Genomic DNA, 22,293 nt, shown 5'->3' on the forward strand with positions numbered 1-22,293 from the left:
CTGTCAGGTGAGGCAGGAAATGCAAATACTGTGAAAAAGCCCAGCGACTCGAACCAGGGACCTTTCGCATGTGAGGTGCGCATGATAACCACTACACTAGACAAACAGACACACTTGCCGGCTTGCTTCATGTGGCTATGCATTGTACTGGAACCACCACACTATGGAAACAGACACACCTGCTTGCTTTATGTGGCTATGCATTGGACTGGGATGCAAGGATGAGGGCCAATGTTCATGACGCTCAAAGCTGAGCCTTCCGGAACACGATCTCTTCCCTTGGAAGAAAGGAACTGGGATCACTTTCATTCCAAGAGGTGATTTCAGAACTGGACCCGAAATTACCATGGAGAAGCACTGTGCATTTAATGTTCCTAGGAGCACTGCTGCTCCAGCACAGAAAAGCAGTTGCAAAGAAATCTCGCATACCTTCATGATGCTGAACCGTCTCGACGCCAGTATAAAGCATGTATTGCATTGCAACATGACATCTTACAAGAGTGAAAAGCAGAAATACTCCTGTTTAAAACACAGACTGAACCTATAAAGGTAGGGGTTTGTGTGGGATTTGAACCGAGGTCCTCTCACACCCGAAGCGAGAATCATACCCCTATACCAACTAGACTGCCGCTGCATAGTCATTTGAAACATCTTCTGAAGCGTCTTTCCGAAAAGCAGGGCCATTTGGAGGCTCTCTCTCTCTAAGCGTGCCATAGCAATTGATGTTTTCTGTCAAGGATTTTTTGTTTGTCTCTAGCAAGGCAAGAGGTAGTCAAAATGCCCTGTGCCAGTGAGCTGAACTAGGGCACTGATGTGAAAAGCAGACCCTTTCTGGTAGTTGTAACCCGCTGCAAGTCATGGACCCTTGCACCTTAGACTTCCCAACCAGAAGCACTGAAGGGCCTGCTAGCTCTTGAGCCAGAGGAGCATGCCTCTTGGATTCAAGCACACTTGCTCGATCAGCGCTCGATCAGGCGAGATTTATATTAGTGGCTCATAGGCCTGAAACACTCACCTGGGAGACGCAGGGTGGCTGATTTCCCGGAATGGCCCTTGATGGGGAAATCACCTCCTTTCCCCCGCCTCATTTCAGAATTGTGTGCTAGTCGCAAGACAGTGTTCAGGGGTTCATGGGTACTGCCTACTCCCAGCTGCCTCTCTGTCTTCTTCATGTAAATTGCAAGTCACGAGGAGGCACCATTGCCAATATGCTCCGCCCACCTAACCAAGAAACCTAGTTTGAGCTTGTCTGCCTGTGTTGTTGCAGGGGCAGTGTCTTCTTTGCCCAAAAGGTGGCAGGAGAGCCTCACTTCAAACGATAGAATCAACTGCTTAAGTAGAAACCAGCATGGTAGTTACTGTCATAAAGTGCAGCTCTAACAGAAGGTGTGCCTGAGACGCCCCTTCCAGTAATACACAGAATTTTGATTGAGGGCCCAGCCGATGGGTTGGTGGATTTCTCCTCACATGCCACAGCAGCTTCCAAAGATAGTGGTGTGAGGAGCTGGCTCTGCAAGCAGAGCAAGATTTAAGGGAAGAAAATACACCTGTCAGAAGTGGAATTTGAACCCACGCCTCCATGAAGAGACCAGAAGGCTCAGCTTCACTGAAGATCAAGCTCTCTTGAGTCTGGCGCCTTAGACCACTCGGCCATCCTGACAGCCAAAACAGTGTGCAGGTCGGACTCTTCAGTCTGCACTTGTTGATTTTGCCGCTTGCAATGTTCCTATCAAAGTCACAGCTTTAAAGGCCCCACAATATAACATGGCCAAGAAAAAAAAAAAAAAACAGAACAAGAAACAATGCACATGCACGACCACCGAGGGATGCAGATAACTTTTTAGCGTCCTGCAATAGTAAAGCACGTTTTACACAGGTCACAAGTTTTTAAAGGTCATTTCTGTCTAAGTGTGCATTGAGAGAGACTGAGGTTTTAGGGAGCAAACACAAAAGCTGCTGCTGCCAAGTGTTTCTGCCCGGTCTCGAACCGGGGACCTTTCGCGTGTGAGGCGAACGTGATAACCACTACACTACAGAAACAAGCTTGCTGGTTTGACTGAAGGAGCACAGTTCCCCTCATATGTTTGCACGATTTCCTCTATACTTTATCAGCAGTTGCTTGGAATGCGAGGGGTAAGTGTGAAAATTGCAGCGGTGTCAGCCAGCATGCATACACTCAGACGTCCTGAAAAATCCCACAGCTGCGGGCAGAGACAGACAAATATCTGATGCCTAAATGCCAGGAAGGAGAGCCTGTGAAATCATCACACAGGGCGCACTGAGAGCAAGCAGGAAGGAAGCCAAGGCATTGTAATCCATTTTTCGCCTGAGGCAAAAAATATGTTTTGCGCAACAATGCTTCGAATGGAATGAGAAATGTTGAGGGGTTGTGTATTTTGAGCAGGATTTGATTGTTTTCCGCTAAAATGGGCTCGTCCGGGATTTGAACCTGGGACCTCTCGCACCCTAAGCGAGAATCATACCCCTAGACCAACGAGCCTGGGCACAGAAATGCAACGGCTCCGACCCTGCTCGGAGGGTTGGTGACAGAGAGTGGGAGACTACATCCCAAAGCAAGAAACTGCACATGGTGCTCTCTTCTGCAGTACGACTAGAGTCATTTGCATGGTCTTCATCGAACATGACATAAAAAGCCTCTATCCTTTAGACATTTTGGCCCAGATTTACAAGAAAATGACTAAGCGCGACGCTGTGCCAAATTTGCAAGCCCCACGCGCCGTCATTTTCAAAATGCAGGGAAGCGCCGTATTTAGTAGAATACAGCGCACCCCTGTGCTTCCCCCTGCGCCAGCTCTAAATTAGCTGCTGAGCGCCAACGCAGCCGTTCTTGCACCATGGTACAAGGATGACTGCGTTGAGGGGGAAATTGTTTTTGTGCAGGAAGGGACACCTTCCTGCCCCAAAAAAAAATCTTCAATGGTGATTTGCTCTTACTTCTATGTGTGCTGCAGAATGCATCACACATAGAAAGAGCAAAAACAAGGAGAAATGAAAACATTTCTCCTCAGTGCGCCACTCTAACGACACCCCTGGGATGGCGTTGGATTTTTGTGCTGACGCAGATTTACGCCAACTCCTAAATCTGGAGCAGCATCAAAATGCTATGGTGTTGCTGTGGCACACTCCCAACAACACCCATTGCACGCCCCTTCCAGGGAACGCGCTGCGTGCTAAGGGGCCGTATTTACAAGGTGTGTTAAGCCACAAAAAGTGGCTGAACGCCATCTTGTAAATACCGCGCAGTGCATAGTGCCACCGGGGCGTCACTAAAAGTGATGCTCCGGTGGCGATAGGGCCTTGTAAGTCTGGCACTTTATTTGCTCAAGGTGTGTGTTCTTGGTGAGGGCAGGAAAGCTATTTTCGCTCTCGTACCTTCCTTCCTTGGCTGGCTTGAATGCTGTAGGCTCAGGCTTCATTGCAAAGGTCAAACAGTGAGCAACTGACTGCCGTAAGCTGGCGCAACTCCTCTTGGTGAGCTGTGACAGATGCCCCAGGAGCGTAGTACCTCACGATGGTGAGGGATAGACACAGTCTCTTTTATCTCAGCTTGCCTGTCAGGTGAGGCAGGAAATGCAAATACTGTGAAAAAGCCCAGCGACTCGAACCAGGGACCTTTCGCATGTGAGGTGCGCATGATAACCACTACACTAGACAAACAGACACACTTGCCGGCTTGCTTCATGTGGCTATGCATTGTACTGGAACCACCACACTATGGAAACAGACACACCTGCTTGCTTTATGTGGCTATGCATTGGACTGGGATGCAAGGATGAGGGCCAATGTTCATGACGCTCAAAGCTGAGCCTTCCGGAACACGATCTCTTCCCTTGGAAGAAAGGAACTGGGATCACTTTCATTCCAAGAGGTGATTTCAGAACTGGACCCGAAATTACCATGGAGAAGCACTGTGCATTTAATGTTCCTACGAGCACTGCTGCTCCAGCACAGAAAAGCAGTTGCAAAGAAATCTCGCATACCTTCATGATGCTGAACCGTCTTGACGCCAGTATAAAGCATGTATTGCATTGCAACATGACATCTTACAAGAGTGAAAAGCAGAAATACTCCTGTTTAAAACACAGACTGAACCTATAAAGGTAGGGGTTTGTCTGGGATTTGAACCGAGGTCCTCTCACACCCGAAGCGAGAATCATACCCCTATACCAACTAGACTGCCGCTGCATAGTCATTTGAAACATCTTCTGAAGCGTCTTTCCGAAAAGCAGGGCCATTTGGAGGCTCTCTCTCTCTAAGCGTGCCATAGCAATTGATGTTTTCTGTCAAGGATTTTTTGTTTGTCTCTAGCAAGGCAAGAGGTAGTCAAAATGCCCTGTGCCAGTGAGCTGAACTAGGGCACTGATGTGAAAAGCAGACCCTTTCTGGTAGTTGTAACCCGCTGCAAGTCATGGACCCTTGCACCTTAGACTTCCCAACCAGAAGCACTGAAGGGCCTGCTAGCTCTTGAGCCAGAGGAGCATGCCTCTTGGATTCAAGCACACTTGCTCGATCAGCGCTCGATCAGGCGAGATTTATATTAGTGGCTCATAGGCCTGAAACACTCACCTGGGAGACGCAGGGTGGCTGATTTCCCGGAATGGCCCTTGATGGGGAAATCACCTCCTTTCCCCCGCCTCATTTCAGAATTGTGTGCTAGTCGCAAGACAGTGTTCAGGGGTTCATGGGTACTGCCTACTCCCAGCTGCCTCTCTGTCTTCTTCATGTAAATTGCAAGTCACGAGGAGGCACCATTGCCAATATGCTCCGCCCACCTAACCAAGAAACCTAGTTTGAGCTTGTCTGCCTGTGTTGTTGCAGGGGCAGTGTCTTCTTTGCCCAAAAGGTGGCAGGAGAGCCTCACTTCAAACGATAGAATCAACTGCTTAAGTAGAAACCAGCATGGTAGTTACTGTCATAAAGTGCAGCTCTAACAGAAGGTGTGCCTGAGACGCCCCTTCCAGTAATACACAGAATTTTGATTGAGGGCCCAGCCGATGGGTTGGTGGATTTCTCCTCACATGCCACAGCAGCTTCCAAAGATAGTGGTGTGAGGAGCTGGCTCTGCAAGCAGAGCAAGATTTAAGGGAAGAAAATACACCTGTCAGAAGTGGGATTTGAAACCACGCCTCCATGAAGAGACCAGAAGGCTCAGCTTCACTGAAGATCAAGCTCTCTTGAGTCTGGCGCCTTAGACCACTCGGCCATCCTGACAGCCAAAACAGTGTGCAGGTCGGACTCTTCAGTCTGCACTTGTTGATTTTGCCGCTTGCAATGTTCCTATCAAAGTCACAGCTTTAAAGGCCCCACAATATAACATGGCCAAGAAAAAAAAAGAAAAAACAGAACAAGAAACAATGCACATGCACGACCACCGAGGGATGCAGATAACTTTTTAGCGTCCTGCAATAGTAAAGCACGTTTTACACAGGTCACAAGTTTTTAAAGGTCATTTCTGTCTAAGTGTGCATTGAGAGAGACTGAGGTTTTAGGGAGCAAACACAAAAGCTGCTGCTGCCAAGTGTTTCTGCCCAGTCTCGAACCGGGGACCTTTCGCGTGTGAGGCGAGCGTGATAACCACTACACTACAGAAACAAGCTTGCTGGTTTGACTGAAGGAGCACAGTTCCCCTCATATGTTTGCACGATTTCCTCTATACTTTATCAGCAGTTGCTCGGAATGCGAGGGGTAAGTGTGAAAATTGCAGCGGTGTCAGCCAGCATGCATACACTCAGACGTCCTGAAAAATCCCACAGCTGCGGGCAGAGACAGACAAATATCTGATGCCTAAATGCCAGGAAGGAGAGCCTGTGAAATCATCACACAGGGCGCACTGAGAGCAAGCAGGAAGGAAGCCAAGGCATTGTAATCCATTTTTCGCCTGAGGCAAAAAATATGTTTTGCGCAACAATGCTTCGAGTGGAATGAGAAATGTTGAGGGGTTGTGTATTTTGAGCAGGATTTGATTGTTTTCCGCTAAAATGGGCTCGTCCGGGATTTGAACCTGGGACCTCTCGCACCCTAAGCGAGAATCATACCCCTAGACCAACGAGCCTGGGAACAGAAATGCAACGGCTCCGACCCTGCTCGGAGGGTTGGTGACAGAGAGTGGGAGACTACATCCCAAAGCAAGAAACTGCACATGGTGCTCTCTTCTGCAGTACGACTAGAGTCATTTGCATGGTCTTCATCGAACATGACATAAAAAGCCTCTATCCTTTAGACATTTTGGCCCAGATTTACAAGAAAATGACTAAGCGCGACGCTGTGCCAAATTTGCAAGCCCCACGCGCCGTCATTTTCAAAATGCAGGGAAGCGCCGTATTTAGTAGAATACAGCGCACCCCTGTGCTTCCCCCTGCGCCAGCTCTAAATTAGCTGCTGAGCGCCAACGCAGCCGTTCTTGCACCATGGTACAACGATGACTGCGTTGAGGGGGAAATTGTTTTTGTGCAGGAAGGGACACCTTCCTGCCCCAAAAAAAAATCTTCAATGGTGATTTGCTCTTACTTCTATGTGTGCTGCAGAATGCATCACACATAGAAAGAGCAAAAACAAGGAGAAATGAAAACATTTCTCCTCAGTGCGCCACTCTAACGACACCCCTGGGATGGCGTTGGATTTTGGTGCTGACGCAGATTTACGCCAACTCCTAAATCTGGAGCAGCATCAAAATGCTATGGTGTTGCTGTGGCACACTCCCAACAACACCCATTGCACGCCCCTTCCAGGGAACGCGCTGCGTGCTAAGGGGCCGTATTTACAAGGTGGTGTTAAGCCACAAAAAGTGGCTGAACGCCATCTTGTAAATACCGCGCAGTGCGTAGTGCCACCGGGGCGTCACTAAAAGTGATGCTCCGGTGGCGATAGGGCCTTGTAAGTCTGGCACTTTATTTGCTCAAGGTGTGTGTTCTTGGTGAGGGCAGGAAAGCTATTTTCGCTCTCGTACCTTCCTTCCTTGGCTGGCTTGAATGCTGTAGGCTCAGGCTTCATTGCAAAGGTCAAACAGTGAGCAACTGACTGCCGTAAGCTGGCGCAACTCCTCTTGGTGAGCTGTGACAGATGCCCCAGGAGCGTAGTGCCTCACGATGGTGAGGGATAGACACAGTCTCTTTTATCTCAGCTTGCCTGTCAGGTGAGGCAGGAAATGCAAATATTGTGAAAAAGCCCAGCGACTAGAACCAGGGACCTTTCGCATGTGAGGTGCGCATGATAACCACTACACTAGACAAACAGACACACTTGCCGGCTTGCTTCATGTGGCTATGCATTGTACTGGAACCACCACACTATGGAAACAGACACACCTGCTTGCTTTATGTGGCTATGCATTGGACTGGGATGCAAGGATGAGGGCCAATGTTCATGACGCTCAAAGCTGAGCCTTCCGGAACACGATCTCTTCCCTTGGAAGAAAGGAACTGGGATCACTTTCATTCCAAGAGGTGATTTCAGAACTGGACCCGAAATTACCATGGAGAAGCACTGTGCATTTAATGTTCCTACGAGCACTGCTGCTCCAGCACAGAAAAGCAGTTGCAAAGAAATCTCGCATACCTTCATGATGCTGAACCGTCTCGACGCCAGTATAAAGCATGTATTGCATTGCAACATGACATCTTACAAGAGTGAAAAGCAGAAATACTCCTGTTTAAAACACAGACTGAACCTATAAAGGTAGGGGTTTGTCTGGGATTTGAAGCGAGGTCCTCTCACACCCGAAGCGAGAATCATACCCCTATACCAACTAGACTGCCGCTGCATAGTCATTTGAAACATCTTCTGAAGCGTCTTTCCGAAAAGCAGGGCCATTTGGAGGCTCTCTCTCTCTAAGCGTGCCATAGCAATTGATGTTTTCTGTCAAGGATTTTTTGTTTGTCTCTAGCAAGGCAAGAGGTAGTCAAAATGCCCTGTGCCAGTGAGCTGAACTAGGGCACTGATGTGAAAAGCAGACCCTTTCTGGTAGTTGTAACCCGCTGCAAGTCATGGACCCTTGCACCTTAGACTTCCCAACCAGAAGCACTGAAGGGCCTGCTAGCTCTTGAACCAGAGGAGCATGCCTCTTGGATTCAAGCACACTTGCTTGATCAGCGCTCAATCAGGCTCGATCAGGCAAGATTTATATTAGTGGCTCATAGGCCTGAAACACTCACCTGGGAGACGCAGGGTGGCTGATTTCCCGGAATGGCCCTTGATGGGGAAATCACCTCCTTTCCCCCGCCTCATTTCAGAATTGTGTGCTAGTCGCAAGACAGTGTTCAGGGGTTCATGGGTACTGCCTACTCCCAGCTGCCTCTCTGTCTTCTTCATGTAAATTGCAAGTCACGAGGAGGCACCATTGCCAATATGCTCCGCCCACCTAACCAAGAAACCTAGTTTGAGCTTGTCTGCCTGTGTTGTTGCAGGGGCAGTGTCTTCTTTGCCCAAAAGGTGGCAGGAGAGCCTCACTTCAAACGATAGAATCAACTGCTTAAGTAGAAACCAGCATGGTAGTTACTGTCATAAAGTGCAGCTCTAACAGAAGGTGTGCCTGAGACGCCCCTTCCAGTAATACACAGAATTTTGATTGAGGGCCCAGCCGATGGGTTGGTGGATTTCTCCTCACATGCCACAGCAGCTTCCAAAGATAGTGGTGTGAGGAGCTGGCTCTGCAAGCAGAGCAAGATTTAAGGGAAGAAAATACACCTGTCAGAAGTGGAATTTGAACCCACGCCTCCATGAAGAGACCAGAAGGCTCAGCTTCACTGAAGATCAAGCTCTCTTGAGTCTGGCGCCTTAGACCACTCGGCCATCCTGACAGCCAAAACAGTGTGCAGGTCGGACTCTTCAGTCTGCACTTGTTGATTTTGCCGCTTGCAATGTTCCTATCAAAGTCACAGCTTTAAAGGCCCCACAATATAACATGGCCAAGAAAAAAAAAAAAAAACAGAACAAGAAACAATGCACATGCACGACCACCGAGGGATGCAGATAACTTTTTAGCGTCCTGCAATAGTAAAGCACGTTTTACACAGGTCACAAGTTTTTAAAGGTCATTTCTGTCTAAGTGTGCATTGAGAGAGACTGAGGTTTTAGGGAGCAAACACAAAAGCTGCTGCTGCCAAGTGTTTCTGCCCGGTCTCGAACCGGGGACCTTTCGCGTGTGAGGCGAACGTGATAACCACTACACTACAGAAACAAGCTTGCTGGTTTGACTGAAGGAGCACAGTTCCCCTCATATGTTTGCACGATTTCCTCTATACTTTATCAGCAGTTGCTTGGAATGCGAGGGGTAAGTGTGAAAATTGCAGCGGTGTCAGCCAGCATGCATACACTCAGACGTCCTGAAAAATCCCACAGCTGCGGGCAGAGACAGACAAATATCTGATGCCTAAATGCCAGGAAGGAGAGCCTGTGAAATCATCACACAGGGCGCACTGAGAGCAAGCAGGAAGGAAGCCAAGGCATTGTAATCCATTTTTCGCCTGAGGCAAAAAATATGTTTTGCGCAACAATGCTTCGAATGGAATGAGAAATGTTGAGGGGTTGTGTATTTTGAGCAGGATTTGATTGTTTTCCGCTAAAATGGGCTCGTCCGGGATTTGAACCTGGGACCTCTCGCACCCTAAGCGAGAATCATACCCCTAGACCAACGAGCCTGGGCACAGAAATGCAACGGCTCCGACCCTGCTCGGAGGGTTGGTGACAGAGAGTGGGAGACTACATCCCAAAGCAAGAAACTGCACATGGTGCTCTCTTCTGCAGTACGACTAGAGTCATTTGCATGGTCTTCATCGAACATGACATAAAAAGCCTCTATCCTTTAGACATTTTGGCCCAGATTTACAAGAAAATGACTAAGCGCGACGCTGTGCCAAATTTGCAAGCCCCACGCGCCGTCATTTTCAAAATGCAGGGAAGCGCCGTATTTAGTAGAATACAGCGCACCCCTGTGCTTCCCCCTGCGCCAGCTCTAAATTAGCTGCTGAGCGCCAACGCAGCCGTTCTTGCACCATGGTACAAGGATGACTGCGTTGAGGGGGAAATTGTTTTTGTGCAGGAAGGGACACCTTCCTGCCCCAAAAAAAAATCTTCAATGGTGATTTGCTCTTACTTCTATGTGTGCTGCAGAATGCATCACACATAGAAAGAGCAAAAACAAGGAGAAATGAAAACATTTCTCCTCAGTGCGCCACTCTAACGACACCCCTGGGATGGCGTTGGATTTTTGTGCTGACGCAGATTTACGCCAACTCCTAAATCTGGAGCAGCATCAAAATGCTATGGTGTTGCTGTGGCACACTCCCAACAACACCCATTGCACGCCCCTTCCAGGGAACGCGCTGCGTGCTAAGGGGCCGTATTTACAAGGTGTGTTAAGCCACAAAAAGTGGCTGAACGCCATCTTGTAAATACCGCGCAGTGCATAGTGCCACCGGGGCGTCACTAAAAGTGATGCTCCGGTGGCGATAGGGCCTTGTAAGTCTGGCACTTTATTTGCTCAAGGTGTGTGTTCTTGGTGAGGGCAGGAAAGCTATTTTCGCTCTCGTACCTTCCTTCCTTGGCTGGCTTGAATGCTGTAGGCTCAGGCTTCATTGCAAAGGTCAAACAGTGAGCAACTGACTGCCGTAAGCTGGCGCAACTCCTCTTGGTGAGCTGTGACAGATGCCCCAGGAGCGTAGTACCTCACGATGGTGAGGGATAGACACAGTCTCTTTTATCTCAGCTTGCCTGTCAGGTGAGGCAGGAAATGCAAATACTGTGAAAAAGCCCAGCGACTCGAACCAGGGACCTTTCGCATGTGAGGTGCGCATGATAACCACTACACTAGACAAACAGACACACTTGCCGGCTTGCTTCATGTGGCTATGCATTGTACTGGAACCACCACACTATGGAAACAGACACACCTGCTTGCTTTATGTGGCTATGCATTGGACTGGGATGCAAGGATGAGGGCCAATGTTCATGACGCTCAAAGCTGAGCCTTCCGGAACACGATCTCTTCCCTTGGAAGAAAGGAACTGGGATCACTTTCATTCCAAGAGGTGATTTCAGAACTGGACCCGAAATTACCATGGAGAAGCACTGTGCATTTAATGTTCCTACGAGCACTGCTGCTCCAGCACAGAAAAGCAGTTGCAAAGAAATCTCGCATACCTTCATGATGCTGAACCGTCTTGACGCCAGTATAAAGCATGTATTGCATTGCAACATGACATCTTACAAGAGTGAAAAGCAGAAATACTCCTGTTTAAAACACAGACTGAACCTATAAAGGTAGGGGTTTGTCTGGGATTTGAACCGAGGTCCTCTCACACCCGAAGCGAGAATCATACCCCTATACCAACTAGACTGCCGCTGCATAGTCATTTGAAACATCTTCTGAAGCGTCTTTCCGAAAAGCAGGGCCATTTGGAGGCTCTCTCTCTCTAAGCGTGCCATAGCAATTGATGTTTTCTGTCAAGGATTTTTTGTTTGTCTCTAGCAAGGCAAGAGGTAGTCAAAATGCCCTGTGCCAGTGAGCTGAACTAGGGCACTGATGTGAAAAGCAGACCCTTTCTGGTAGTTGTAACCCGCTGCAAGTCATGGACCCTTGCACCTTAGACTTCCCAACCAGAAGCACTGAAGGGCCTGCTAGCTCTTGAGCCAGAGGAGCATGCCTCTTGGATTCAAGCACACTTGCTCGATCAGCGCTCGATCAGGCGAGATTTATATTAGTGGCTCATAGGCCTGAAACACTCACCTGGGAGACGCAGGGTGGCTGATTTCCCGGAATGGCCCTTGATGGGGAAATCACCTCCTTTCCCCCGCCTCATTTCAGAATTGTGTGCTAGTCGCAAGACAGTGTTCAGGGGTTCATGGGTACTGCCTACTCCCAGCTGCCTCTCTGTCTTCTTCATGTAAATTGCAAGTCACGAGGAGGCACCATTGCCAATATGCTCCGCCCACCTAACCAAGAAACCTAGTTTGAGCTTGTCTGCCTGTGTTGTTGCAGGGGCAGTGTCTTCTTTGCCCAAAAGGTGGCAGGAGAGCCTCACTTCAAACGATAGAATCAACTGCTTAAGTAGAAACCAGCATGGTAGTTACTGTCATAAAGTGCAGCTCTAACAGAAGGTGTGCCTGAGACGCCCCTTCCAGTAATACACAGAATTTTGATTGAGGGCCCAGCCGATGGGTTGGTGGATTTCTCCTCACATGCCACAGCAGCTTCCAAAGATAGTGGTGTGAGGAGCTGGCTCTGCAAGCAGAGCAAGATTTAAGGGAAGAAAATACACCTGTCAGAAGTGGGATTTGAAACCACGCCTCCATGAAGAGAACAGAAGGCTCAGCTTCACTGAAGATCAAGCTCTCTTGAGTCTGGCGCCTTAGACCACTCGGCCATCCTGACAGCCAAAACAGTGTGCAGGTCGGACTCTTCAGTCTGCACTTGTTGATTTTGCCGCTTGCAATGTTCCTATCAAAGTCACAGCTTTAAAGGCCCCACAATATAACATGGCCAAGAAAAAAAAAGAAAAAACAGAACAAGAAACAATGCACATGCACGACCACCGAGGGATGCAGATAACTTTTTAGCGTCCTGCAATAGTAAAGCACGTTTTACACAGGTCACAAGTTTTTAAAGGTCATTTCTGTCTAAGTGTGCATTGAGAGAGACTGAGGTTTTAGGGAGCAAACACAAAAGCTGCTGCTGCCAAGTGTTTCTGCCCAGTCTCGAACCGGGGACCTTTCGCGTGTGAGGCGAGCGTGATAACCACTACACTACAGAAACAAGCTTGCTGGTTTGACTGAAGGAGCACAGTTCCCCTCATATGTTTGCACGATTTCCTCTATACTTTATCAGCAGTTGCTCGGAATGCGAGGGGTAAGTGTGAAAATTGCAGCGGTGTCAGCCAGCATGCATACACTCAGACGTCCTGAAAAATCCCACAGCTGCGGGCAGAGACAGACAAATATCTGATGCCTAAATGCCAGGAAGGAGAGCCTGTGAAATCATCACACAGGGCGCACTGAGAGCAAGCAGGAAGGAAGCCAAGGCATTGTAATCCATTTTTCGCCTGAGGCAAAAAATATGTTTTGCGCAACAATGCTTCGAGTGGAATGAGAAATGTTGAGGGGTTGTGTATTTTGAGCAGGATTTGATTGTTTTCCGCTAAAATGGGCTCGTCCGGGATTTGAACCTGGGACCTCTCGCACCCTAAGCGAGAATCATACCCCTAGACCAACGAGCCTGGGAACAGAAATGCAACGGCTCCGACCCTGCTCGGAGGGTTGGTGACAGAGAGTGGGAGACTACATCCCAAAGCAAGAAACTGCACATGGTGCTCTCTTCTGCAGTACGACTAGAGTCATTTGCATGGTCTTCATCGAACATGACATAAAAAGCCTCTATCCTTTAGACATTTTGGCCCAGATTTACAAGAAAATGACTAAGCGCGACGCTGTGCCAAATTTGCAAGCCCCACGCGCCGTCATTTTCAAAATGCAGGGAAGCGCCGTATTTAGTAGAATACAGCGCACCCCTGTGCTTCCCCCTGCGCCAGCTCTAAATTAGCTGCTGAGCGCCAACGCAGCCGTTCTTGCACCATGGTACAACGATGACTGCGTTGAGGGGGAAATTGTTTTTGTGCAGGAAGGGACACCTTCCTGCCCCAAAAAAAAATCTTCAATGGTGATTTGCTCTTACTTCTATGTGTGCTGCAGAATGCATCACACATAGAAAGAGCAAAAACAAGGAGAAATGAAAACATTTCTCCTCAGTGCGCCACTCTAACGACACCCCTGGGATGGCGTTGGATTTTGGTGCTGACGCAGATTTACGCCAACTCCTAAATCTGGAGCAGCATCAAAATGCTATGGTGTTGCTGTGGCACACTCCCAACAACACCCATTGCACGCCCCTTCCAGGGAACGCGCTGCGTGCTAAGGGGCCGTATTTACAAGGTGGTGTTAAGCCACAAAAAGTGGCTGAACGCCATCTTGTAAATACCGCGCAGTGCGTAGTGCCACCGGGGCGTCACTAAAAGTGATGCTCCGGTGGCGATAGGGCCTTGTAAGTCTGGCACTTTATTTGCTCAAGGTGTGTGTTCTTGGTGAGGGCAGGAAAGCTATTTTCGCTCTCGTACCTTCCTTCCTTGGCTGGCTTGAATGCTGTAGGCTCAGGCTTCATTGCAAAGGTCAAACAGTGAGCAACTGACTGCCGTAAGCTGGCGCAACTCCTCTTGGTGAGCTGTGACAGATGCCCCAGGAGCGTAGTGCCTCACGATGGTGAGGGATAGACACAGTCTCTTTTATCTCAGCTTGCCTGTCAGGTGAGGCAGGAAATGCAAATATTGTGAAAAAGCCCAGCGACTAGAACCAGGGACCTTTCGCATGTGAGGTGCGCATGATAACCACTACACTAGACAAACAGACACACTTGCCGGCTTGCTTCATGTGGCTATGCATTGTACTGGAACCACCACACTATGGAAACAGACACACCTGCTTGCTTTATGTGGCTATGCATTGGACTGGGATGCAAGGATGAGGGCCAATGTTCATGACGCTCAAAGCTGAGCCTTCCGGAACACGATCTCTTCCCTTGGAAGAAAGGAACTGGGATCACTTTCATTCCAAGAGGTGATTTCAGAACTGGACCCGAAATTACCATGGAGAAGCACTGTGCATTTAATGTTCCTACGAGCACTGCTGCTCCAGCACAGAAAAGCAGTTGCAAAGAAATCTCGCATACCTTCATGATGCTGAACCGTCTCGACGCCAGTATAAAGCATGTATTGCATTGCAACATGACATCTTACAAGAGTGAAAAGCAGAAATACTCCTGTTTAAAACACAGACTGAACCTATAAAGGTAGGGGTTTGTCTGGGATTTGAAGCGAGGTCCTCTCACACCCGAAGCGAGAATCATACCCCTATACCAACTAGACTGCCGCTGCATAGTCATTTGAAACATCTTCTGAAGCGTCTTTCCGAAAAGCAGGGCCATTTGGAGGCTCTCTCTCTCTAAGCGTGCCATAGCAATTGATGTTTTCTGTCAAGGATTTTTTGTTTGTCTCTAGCAAGGCAAGAGGTAGTCAAAATGCCCTGTGCCAGTGAGCTGAACTAGGGCACTGATGTGAAAAGCAGACCCTTTCTGGTAGTTGTAACCCGCTGCAAGTCATGGACCCTTGCACCTTAGACTTCCCAACCAGAAGCACTGAAGGGCCTGCTAGCTCTTGAACCAGAGGAGCATGCCTCTTGGATTCAAGCACACTTGCTTGATCAGCGCTCAATCAGGCTCGATCAGGCAAGATTTATATTAGTGGCTCATAGGCCTGAAACACTCACCTGGGAGACGCAGGGTGGCTGATTTCCCGGAATGGCCCTTGATGGGAAAATCACCTCCTTTCCCCCGCCTCATTTCAGAATTGTGTGCTAGTCGCAAGACAGTGTTCAGGGGTTCATGGGTACTGCCTACTCCCAGCTGCCTCTCTGTCTTCTTCATGTAAATTGCAAGTCACGAGGAGGCACCATTGCCAATATGCTCCGCCCACCTAACCAAGAAACCTAGTTTGAGCTTGTCTGCCTGTGTTGTTGCAGGGGCAGTGTCTTCTTTGCCCAAAAGGTGGCAGGAGAGCCTCACTTCAAACGATAGAATCAACTGCTTAAGTAGAAACCAGCATGGTAGTTACTGTCATAAAGTGCAGCTCTAACAGAAGGTGTGCCTGAGACGCCCCTTCCAGTAATACACAGAATTTTGATTGAGGGCCCAGCCGATGGGTTGGTGGATTTCTCCTCACATGCCACAGCAGCTTCCAAAGATAGTGGTGTGAGGAGCTGGCTCTGCAAGCAGAGCAAGATTTAAGGGAAGAAAATACACCTGTCAGAAGTGGGATTTGAACCCACGCCTCCATGAAGAGACCAGAAGGCTCAGCTTCACTGAAGATCAAGCTCTCTTGAGTCTGGCGCCTTAGACCACTCGGCCATCCTGACAGCCAAAACAGTGTGCAGGTCGGACTCTTCAGTCTGCACTTGTTGATTTTGCCGCTTGCAATGTTCCTATCAAAGTCACAGCTTTAAAGGCCCCACAATATAACATGGCCAAGAAAAAAAAAAAAAAACAGAACAAGAAACAATGCACATGCACGACCACCGAGGGATGCAGATAACTTTTTAGCGTCCTGCAATAGTAAAGCACGTTTTACACAGGTCACAAGTTTTTAAAGGTCATTTCTGTCTAAGTGTGCATTGAGAGAGACTGAGGTTTTAGGGAGCAAACACAAAAGCTGCTGCTGCCAAGTGTTTCTGCCCGGTCTCGAACCGGGGACCTTTCGCATGTGAGGCAAACGTGATAACCACTACACTACAGAAACAAGCTTGCTGGTTTGACTGAAGGAGCACAGTTCCCCTCATATGTTTGCACGATTTCCTCTATACTTTATCAGCAGTTGCTCGGAATGCGAGGGGTAAGTGTGAAAATTGCAGCGGTGTCAGCCAGCATGCATACACTCAGACGTCCTGAAAAATCCCACAGCTGCGGGCAGAGACAGACAAATATCTGATGCCTAAATGCCAGGAAGGAGAGCCTGTGAAATCATCACACAGGGCGCACTGAGAGCAAGCAGGAAGGAAGCCAAGGCATTGTAATCCATTTTTCGCCTGAGGCAAAAAATATGTTTTGCGCAACAATGCTTCGAGTGGAATGAGAAATGTTGAGGGGTTGTGTATTTTGAGCAGGATTTGATTGTTTTCCGCTAAAATGGGCTCGTCCTGGATTTGAACCTGGGACCTCTCGCACCCTAAGCGAGAATCATACCCCTAGACCAACGAGCCTGGGCACAGAAATGCGACGGCTCCGACCCTGCTCTGAGGGTTGGTGACAGAGAGTGGGAGACTACATCCCAAAGCAAGAAACTGCACATGGTGCTCTCTTCTGCAGTACGACTAGAGTCATTTGCATGGTCTTCATCGAACATGACATAAAAAGCCTCTATCCTTTAGACATTTTGGCCCAGATTTACAAGAAAATGACTAAGCGCGACGCTGTGCCAAATTTGCAAGCCCCACGCGCCGTCATTTTCAAAATGCAGGGAAGCGCCGTATTTAGTAGAATACAGCGCACCCCTGTGCTTCCCCCTGCGCCAGCTCTAAATTAGCTGCTGAGCGCCAACGCAGCCGTTCTTGCACCATGGTACAACGATGACTGCGTTGAGGGGGAAATTGTTTTTGTGCAGGAAGGGACACCTTCCTGCCCCAAAAAAAAATCTTCAATGGTGATTTGCTCTTACTTCTATGTGTGCTGCAGAATGCATCATACATAGAAAGAGCAAAAACAAGGAGAAATGAAAACATTTCTCCTCAGTGCGCCACTCTAACGACACCCCTGGGATGGCGTTGGATTTTGGTGCTGACGCAGATTTACGCCAACTCCTAAATCTGGAGCAGCATCAAAATGCTATGGTGTTGCTGTGGCACACTCCCAACAACACCCATTGCACGCCCCTTCCAGGGAACGCGCTGCGTGCTAAGGGGCCGTATTTACAAGGTGGTGTTAAGCCACAAAAAGTGGCTGAACGCCATCTTGTAAATACCGCGCAGTGCGTAGTGCCACCGGGGCGTCACTAAAAGTGATGCTCCGGTGGCGATAGGGCCTTGTAAGTCTGGCACTTTATTTGCTCAAGGTGTGTGTTCTTGGTGAGGGCAGGAAAGCTATTTTCGCTCTCGTACCTTCCTTCCTTGGGTGGCTTGAATGCTGTAGGCTCAGGCTTCATTGCAAAGGTCAAACAGTGAGCAACTGACTGCCGTAAGCTGGCGCAACTCCTCTTGGTGAGCTGTGACAGATGCCCCAGGAGCGTAGTACCTCACGATGGTGAGGGATAGACACAGTCTCTTTTATCTCAGCTTGCCTGTCAGGTGAGGCAAGAAATGCAAATACTGTGAAAAAGCCCAGCGACTAGAACCAGGGACCTTTCGCATGTGAGGTGCGCATGATAACCACTACACTAGACAAACAGACACACTTGCCGGCTTGCTTCATGTGGCTATGCATTGTACTGGAACCACCACACTATGGAAACAGACACACCTGCTTGCTTTATGTGGCTATGCATTGGACTGGGATGCAAGGATGAGGGCCAATGTTCATGACGCTCAAAGCTGAGCCTTTCGGAACACGATCTCTTCCCTTGGAAGAAAGGAACTGGGATCACTTTCATTCCAAGAGGTGATTTCAGAACTGGACCCGAAATTACCATGGAGAAGCACTGTGCATTTAATGTTCCTACGAGCACTGCTGCTCCAGCACAGAAAAGCAGTTGCAAAGAAATCTCGCATACCTTCATGATGCTGAACCGTCTCGACGCCAGTATAAAGCATGTATTGCATTGCAACATGACATCTTACAAGAGTGAAAAGCAGAAATACTCCTGTTTAAAACACAGACTGAACCTATAAAGGTAGGGGTTTGTCTGGGATTTGAACCGAGGTCCTCTCACACCCGAAGCGAGAATCATACCCCTATACCAACTAGACTGCCGCTGCATAGTCATTTGAAACATCTTCTGAAGCGTCTTTCCGAAAAGCAGGGCCATTTGGAGGCTCTCTCTCTCTAAGCGTGCCATAACAATTGATGTTTTCTGTCAAGGATTTTTTGTTTGTCTCTAGCAAGGCAAGAGGTAGTCAAAATGCCCTGTGCCAGTGAGCTGAACTAGGGCACTGATGTGAAAAGCAGACCCTTTCTGGTAGTTGTAACCCGCTGCAAGTCATGGACCCTTGCACCTTAGACTTCCCAACCAGAAGCACTGAAGGGCCTGCTAGCTCTTGAGCCAGAGGCGCATGCCTCTTGGATTCAAGCACACTTGCTCGATCAGCGCTCGATCAGGCGAGATTTATATTAGTGGCTCATAGGCCTGAAACACTCACCTGGGAGACGCAGGGTGGCTGATTTCCCGGAATGGCCCTTGATGGGGAAATCACCTCCTTTCCCCCGCCTCATTTCAGAATTGTGTGCTAGTCGCAAGACAGTGTTCAGGGGTTCATGGGTACTGCCTACTCCCAGCTGCCTCTCTGTCTTCTTCATGTAAATTGCAAGTCACGAGGAGGCACCATTGCCAATATGCTCCGCCCACCTAACCAAGAAACCTAGTTTGAGCTTGTCTGCCTGTGTTGTTGCAGGGGCAGTGTCTTCTTTGCCCAAAAGGTGGCAGGAGAGCCTCACTTCAAACGATAGAATCAACTGCTTAAGTAGAAACCAGCATGGTAGTTACTGTCATAAAGTGCAGCTCTAACAGAAGGTGTGCCTGAGACGCCCCTTCCAGTAATACACAGAATTTTGATTGAGGGCCCAGCCGATGGGTTGGTGGATTTCTCCTCACATGCCACAGCAGCTTCCAAAGATAGTGGTGTGAGGAGCTGGCTCTGCAAGCAGAGCAAGATTTAAGGGAAGAAAATACACCTGTCAGAAGTGGGATTTGAACCCACGCCTCCATGAAGAGACCAGAAGGCTCAGCTTCACTGAAGATCAAGCTCTCTTGAGTCTGGCGCCTTAGACCACTCGGCCATCCTGACAGCCAAAACAGTGTGCAGGTCGGACTCTTCAGTCTGCACTTGTTGATTTTGCCACTTGCAATGTTCCTATCAAAGTCACAGCTTTAAAGGCCCCACAATATAACATGGCCAAGAAAAAAAAAAAAAAACAGAACAAGAAACAATGCACATGCACGACCACCGAGGGATGCAGATAACTTTTTAGCGTCCTGCAATAGTAAAGCATGTTTTACACAGGTCACAAGTTTTTAAAGGTCATTTCTGTCTAAGTGTGCATTGAGAGAGACTGAGGTTTTAGGGAGCAAACACAAAAGCTGCTGCTGCCAAGTGTTTCTGCCCGGTCTCGAACCGGGGACCTTTCGCGTGTGAGGCAAACGTGATAACCACTACACTACAGAAACAAGCTTGCTGGTTTGACTGAAGGAGCACAGTTCCCCTCATATGTTTGCACGATTTCCTCTATACTTTATCAGCAGTTGCTTGGAATGCGAGGGGTAAGTGTGAAAATTGCAGCGGTGTCAGCCAGCATGCATACACTCAGACATCCTGAAAAATCCCACAGCTGCGGGCAGAGACAGACAAATATCTGATGCCTAAATGCCAGGAAGGAGAGCCTGTGAAATCATCACACAGGGCGCACTGAGAGCAAGCAGGAAGGAAGCCAAGGCATTGTAATCCATTTTTCGCCTGAGGCAAAAAATAAGTTTTGCGCAACAATGCTTCGAGTGGAATGAGAAATGTTGAGGGGTTGTGTATTTTGAGCAGGATTTGATTGTTTTCCGCTAAAATGGGCTCGTCTGGGATTTGAACCTGGGACCTCTCGCACCCTAAGCGAGAATCATACCCCTAGACCAACGAGCCTGGGCACAGAAATGCAACGGCTCCGACCCTGCTCGGAGGGTTGGTGACAGAGAGTGGGAGACTACATCCCAAAGCAAGAAACTGCACATGGTGCTCTCTTCTGCAGTACGACTAGAGTCATTTGCATGGTCTTCATCGAACATGACATAAAAAGCCTCTATCCTTTAGACATTTTGGCCCAGATTTACAAGAAAATGACTAAGCGCGACGCTGTGCCAAATTTGCAAGCCCCACGCGCCGTCATTTTCAAAATGCAGGGAAGCGCCGTATTTAGTAGAATACAGCGCACCCCTGTGCTTCCCCCTGCGCCAGCTCTAAATTAGCTGCTGAGCGCCAACGCAGCCGTTCTTGCACCATGGTACAAGGATGACTGCGTTGAGGGGGAAATTGTTTTTGTGCAGGAAGGGACACCTTCCTGCCCCAAAAAAAAATCTTCAATGGTGATTTGCTCTTACTTCTATGTGTGCTGCAGAATGCATCACACATAGAAAGAGCAAAAACAAGGAGAAATGAAAACATTTCTCCTCAGTGCGCCACTCTAACGACACCCCTGGGATGGCGTTGGATTTTGGTGCTGACGCAGATTTACGCCAACTCCTAAATCTGGAGCAGCATCAAAATGCTATGGTGTTGCTGTGGCACACTCCCAACAACACCCATTGCACGCCCCTTCCAGGGAACGCGCTGCGTGCTAAGGGGCCGTATTTACAAGGTGGTGTTAAGCCACAAAAAGTGGCTGAACGGCATCTTGTAAATACCGCGCAGTGCATAGTGCCACCGGGGCGTCACTAAAAGTGATGCTCCGGTGGCGATAGGGCCTTGTAAGTCTGGCACTTTATTTGCTCAAGGTGTGTGTTCTTGGTGAGGGCAGGAAAGCTATTTTCGCTCTCGTACCTTCCTTCCTTGGCTGGCTTGAATGCTGTAGGCTCAGGCTTCATTGCAAAGGTCAAACAGTGAGCAACTGACTGCCGTAAGCTGGCGCAACTCCTCTTGGTGAGCTGTGACAGATGCCCCAGGAGCGTAGTACCTCACGATGGTGAGGGATAGACACAGTCTCTTTTATCTCAGCTTGCCTGTCAGGTGAGGCAGGAAATGCAAATACTGTGAAAAAGCCCAGCGACTCGAACCAGGGACCTTTCGCATGTGAGGTGCGCATGATAACCACTACACTAGACAAACAGACACACTTGCCGGCTTGCTTCATGTGGCTATGCATTGTACTGGAACCACCACACTATGGAAACAGACACACCTGCTTGCTTTATGTGGCTATGCATTGGACTGGGATGCAAGGATGAGGGCCAATGTTCATGACGCTCAAAGCTGAGCCTTCCGGAACACGATCTCTTCCCTTGGAAGAAAGGAACTGGGATCACTTTCATTCCAAGAGGTGATTTCAGAACTGGACCCGAAATTACCATGGAGAAGCACTGTGCATTTAATGTTCCTAGGAGCACTGCTGCTCCAGCACAGAAAAGCAGTTGCAAAGAAATCTCGCATACCTTCATGATGCTGAACCGTCTCGACGCCAGTATAAAGCATGTATTGCATTGCAACATGACATCTTACAAGAGTGAAAAGCAGAAATACTCCTGTTTAAAACACAGACTGAACCTATAAAGGTAGGGGTTTGTGTGGGATTTGAACCGAGGTCCTCTCACACCCGAAGCGAGAATCATACCCCTATACCAACTAGACTGCCGCTGCATAGTCATTTGAAACATCTTCTGAAGCGTCTTTCCGAAAAGCAGGGCCATTTGGAGGCTCTCTCTCTCTAAGCGTGCCATAGCAATTGATGTTTTCTGTCAAGGATTTTTTGTTTGTCTCTAGCAAGGCAAGAGGTAGTCAAAATGCCCTGTGCCAGTGAGCTGAACTAGGGCACTGATGTGAAAAGCAGACCCTTTCTGG

General features: G+C 48.7%; 10 non-coding genes across 10 annotated transcripts; all 10 read right to left on the minus strand.

Moving 5' to 3' along the window:
- Positions 1 to 1,967: 1,967 nt before the first annotated feature.
- On the minus strand, positions 1,968 to 2,040 carry TRNAV-CAC (transfer RNA valine (anticodon CAC)). The gene has a single exon. It is a non-coding gene; the product is annotated as a tRNA-Val (tRNA).
- Positions 2,041 to 2,428: 388 nt separating this feature from the next.
- Positions 2,429 to 2,500, minus strand: TRNAP-AGG (transfer RNA proline (anticodon AGG)). The gene has a single exon. It is a non-coding gene; the product is annotated as a tRNA-Pro (tRNA).
- A 3,501-nt stretch (positions 2,501 to 6,001) lies between these two features.
- TRNAP-AGG (transfer RNA proline (anticodon AGG)) lies at positions 6,002 to 6,073 on the minus strand. Its single transcript has one exon. It is a non-coding gene; the product is annotated as a tRNA-Pro (tRNA).
- A 3,050-nt stretch (positions 6,074 to 9,123) lies between these two features.
- TRNAV-CAC (transfer RNA valine (anticodon CAC)) lies at positions 9,124 to 9,196 on the minus strand. Its single transcript has one exon. It is a non-coding gene; the product is annotated as a tRNA-Val (tRNA).
- Positions 9,197 to 9,584: 388 nt separating this feature from the next.
- TRNAP-AGG (transfer RNA proline (anticodon AGG)) lies at positions 9,585 to 9,656 on the minus strand. Its single transcript has one exon. It is a non-coding gene; the product is annotated as a tRNA-Pro (tRNA).
- A 3,501-nt stretch (positions 9,657 to 13,157) lies between these two features.
- On the minus strand, positions 13,158 to 13,229 carry TRNAP-AGG (transfer RNA proline (anticodon AGG)). Its single transcript has one exon. It is a non-coding gene; the product is annotated as a tRNA-Pro (tRNA).
- Positions 13,230 to 15,860: 2,631 nt separating this feature from the next.
- TRNAL-CAA (transfer RNA leucine (anticodon CAA)) lies at positions 15,861 to 15,972 on the minus strand. The gene is made up of 2 exons: positions 15,935 to 15,972; positions 15,861 to 15,906 (listed from the first exon to the last, which is right to left on the minus strand). It is a non-coding gene; the product is annotated as a tRNA-Leu (tRNA).
- Positions 15,973 to 16,279: 307 nt separating this feature from the next.
- Positions 16,280 to 16,352, minus strand: TRNAV-CAC (transfer RNA valine (anticodon CAC)). The gene has a single exon. It is a non-coding gene; the product is annotated as a tRNA-Val (tRNA).
- Positions 16,353 to 19,433: 3,081 nt separating this feature from the next.
- TRNAL-CAA (transfer RNA leucine (anticodon CAA)) lies at positions 19,434 to 19,545 on the minus strand. Its single transcript has 2 exons — positions 19,508 to 19,545; positions 19,434 to 19,479 (listed from the first exon to the last, which is right to left on the minus strand). It is a non-coding gene; the product is annotated as a tRNA-Leu (tRNA).
- Positions 19,546 to 19,852: 307 nt separating this feature from the next.
- On the minus strand, positions 19,853 to 19,925 carry TRNAV-CAC (transfer RNA valine (anticodon CAC)). The gene has a single exon. It is a non-coding gene; the product is annotated as a tRNA-Val (tRNA).
- Between the last annotated feature and the right edge of the window lie 2,368 nt (positions 19,926 to 22,293).

This window comes from Pleurodeles waltl, chromosome 10, assembly GCF_031143425.1.
Source record: "Pleurodeles waltl isolate 20211129_DDA chromosome 10, aPleWal1.hap1.20221129, whole genome shotgun sequence".
Taxonomy (NCBI): domain Eukaryota; kingdom Metazoa; phylum Chordata; class Amphibia; order Caudata; family Salamandridae; genus Pleurodeles; species Pleurodeles waltl.